This window comes from Fukomys damarensis, unplaced genomic scaffold (assembly GCF_012274545.1).
Source record: "Fukomys damarensis isolate Sample0158 unplaced genomic scaffold, DMR_v1.0_HiC HiC_scaffold_114, whole genome shotgun sequence".
Taxonomy (NCBI): Eukaryota; Metazoa; Chordata; class Mammalia; order Rodentia; family Bathyergidae; genus Fukomys; species Fukomys damarensis.
Window position 1 is genome coordinate 120,354 of NW_022901026.1, and position 3,213 is coordinate 123,566.

General features: G+C 46.7%; 1 protein-coding gene across 1 annotated transcript in view; it reads left to right on the forward strand.

Moving 5' to 3' along the window:
* The first annotated feature begins 2,231 nt into the window (after window positions 1–2,231).
* The window catches only part of LOC104867790 (multidrug resistance-associated protein 9), a 122,764-nt gene continuing 121,782 nt past the window's right edge, over window positions 2,232–3,213 (forward strand). Inside the window, 1 exon segment of the mRNA XM_033760596.1 lies at window positions 2,232–2,308. The gene's annotated coding sequence lies outside the window, so the exon portion shown is untranslated.

Sequence of the window (3,213 nt, forward strand, 5' to 3'; positions counted from 1 at the left end):
CTGGCAGCATCTGACTCTGAATCTGTTTGGAAGCTTGTCAAAGGAAGTCTGCTGTGTCTCTGAGATCCTGGGTTGGCGTGAAGGTCACATGATAAAGAATTCTGGGTTATACAGAGGGCTGTGCAAATGTCAAACGATGTTATCTACAGTGATTTGCATGCACCGAGGAAGGGGTGGAGGCATTGTAATTTGGTGGGACAATGTAGGCACACATAAAGAAAACCTCTGCTGGCCCTGCCCCTCTCAGGCCAGGGAACCGGCCTTGGAGGACCCATTGTCCAGTTCTGTAACTGTTGCCAGTCCCTCCTCATTGCCACCTCCTTTTGGGCAGGAAGAGGAATAATAGGTCGGGGAAGGGAGTGAATGAACTGCTCTCCAGAAGGGGAGAAGCCAGAAACAACCAGCAGAGGGTAGAATTGACTAGGATAACAATAAGAAGACACCAGGGAGGGTTTGACAAACACAGTCCCCTGTCATCTGAGGGGATGAGGGGATCCCTTCCAGACCCTTGGTGGGTGCCTGAAACTGCAGATGGGACTGAGCTCTATGTATACCATGCTTTTTCCAATTTTAGTATACGTGCTGCAGAAGTGAGCACAGCCATGCCTTTTCCTACACATACATACCTGTGATAAAGATAAATTTATGTTACTACAGTAAGAGACTAACAATAGTAACTAATGAACTAGAACAAGTATAACAATATGCTGTCCTAAAATGACCAGCATCCCTACTTTTGGACGGATGTAATCAGCTGAGGGTTTCTTGGACACAAACTAGCAGCTCTGTGACAGCCCATCTGATAACCGAGATGATGGCCCAATGACAGGTGAATGGGTAGTCCATAGAGCACCCAACAAAGGGATAACTCAGACCAGGATAGGAGGAAGCTGGGCCTCACGAAGTTTTTCAAATTGCTCAGCATAATGCAGATTAGAAGTTCTGAGTTATTTTTGGAATTTACCATTGATATTTTCAGGTGACTGCAGGTAACTGAAACTGAGGAAAGCAAGACCATGATTCAGTTAATTACACTGCATTTTCACAGGTCACATTGCTGATACCCAAAACATGGTGGCAAAGCAGTTGAATTTCAACCAGGATGCCATTCTTTGTGAGGGGAAGTTACCTTTAAGATTTATCTATTCTAGCCAAGGGGAAGGGAGGTGTTTGGTCACCAAAGCTAGCAGTGTTTCTTTTTATTTACAAAACTTTTAAAGACTAGATGCCTCCCAGTGCTGCTTAATTCTGAACTAAACAGAGCAAAAGGCAAAGTTATCTTACATTGTGACATTTCCTAGGTTTTCACTATTAAAGTTTCCCCTATCATTCCTCACTTTGTTTTTGGGGTAACTCCTTACCCTTCACTATGCTCATACCAATTTTCATTATCATTGTTGTTATTCATAATCAACATCTGGTAGTGAGGGGAAGTGGTTACTCTTTGATGTACGAGCCTTGATATCCATTTTACCATGCAGGGACCAAGTATGAGGATGAGCAGTATGACAATAATTGGTCCTGTGTGCCTAATACATTCTTAAAAGTGAACCAAGACCTGCTTTTTCTAAATTTAGAGGTTTGGCTCTTTCTTACCCAGTTCGTGGGCCACTGTGGAACCCTTCCACTGACCTCACAACTGGCCACCTGTTCAGAGTGCGGTGCAAAGAGACACAAGGAAGCAGACAAGACCTGTGCTTCAAAGTTTGCAATGCTTGCAGGACAACAGGAAGCTTTTGTATGCAAGAGCTAACTGCAGTGCTGGTCTGGACTGTCCTTTTGCTTAATTCAAGAAAAGAACACGGAGCTCAAATTGCCCTTTTATTTTGGCAAAATGAATGGGGAATGAATGAATGAATTAATGCATACCTCCTCCCTGCTTTGAAGATTGGATTCCCTTTCCCTCTCTCTACCCAGGAGTGTTTCACCTTCCTGAGAGCAAAGAGGAAGAAATGGGATGTGTTCTCATAGGCAGGGCCTCTGGTAGGGGTCTGTGGGCACTGGCCTTCTTTGTCAGGCTAGTCATGAAAGGCCTTGCTCCGTGCTGTTTTTCATCCTCAAAGCGGATTGGAGAGAGGATTCAGCCCTCTTATGCAAATATGAGACAGGCCGGGAGGTAGCTCTGTTACAGAAGGAGCCAGACCTGCCTGGCCTAGGCCCATCCTGGGAGTGGGGAGTGCCCTTTAATGTGGGCTGAGGAATGTTGGTCCCCCAGAGTTCCCTCCTACGGTGTGATGGGAGTGGCAGTTAAATGAGGCAGTTGAAGAGGAGGGCTCCAGGCAGGTGTGACAAGAAAAGCCAAGCTAAGGTCAGTAGAGCAAAAGAGGCCCAGGAAAAGTGGATAGCAGGTCCTGCTCTGAAACCCACAACTTGTGGCCCCTCCTCCTTGTCCTGGGAATTCATGTATTCCCCATCCAGGCAAATCTCCTGTGTGGCAATTGGTGGCTACTGACTAATCTGAGGACCCTCATCTCCTGACCACAGGATGGGATGTTGTGGGTGACACAATCAACCGCACCTTCCCCAAGGGAGGACATAGGGATATAGGCTTCCAGGAGAAGCCGGAGGCACTTCCAGCTTGGGAGCCTCTGATATGTGACAGAAAAAAAAAGAAACATCAAGACAAGATTTCAAAATTTGTGATACAGACATTAGATGTATCGATATGTATATGGATATGCATATACAACACAAGAGCTGTTCACAATTTAATCATGAGTTTTATTAAAGAAAAAGACCTTGCGTTCATGGAGTGCTACTCTGTGATTCTCACAGGCTTAAAAGAGAGGCTCCACCGTTTTTCAGTGATGCCAGAACGTCTTCGCTCTGAGTGGGTGACTTCCTTTGGAGCTGCCATCCAGGCCTCGTTTCAGCTCCGCCGGGGATGGCAGGACAGGGTCACCCTACACTTCCCTTCTGCACCCTGCTCACTCCTGCTGCCTCCACTGACTCCTCCCTTTCTGACACCAGGGCCCCATCAGTCAAAGGGATGGACAGGACAAGGCCTATGGAAAGCTCCCAGCTTCTCCTCTTGGCGTAGTTGTGGGAGGGCGTGGAACTGTCAGGCACTGGGGATTTGGTCACTTTAAATTAGGAATGGATTTATTGGGTGGACTGAGAACGTGGTTCAGTGACAGAGTGTTTGCATACACAAAGCCCTGGGTTCAATCTCTAGCCCCAGTGTGTGTGTGTGTGTGTGTGTGTGTGTGTGTG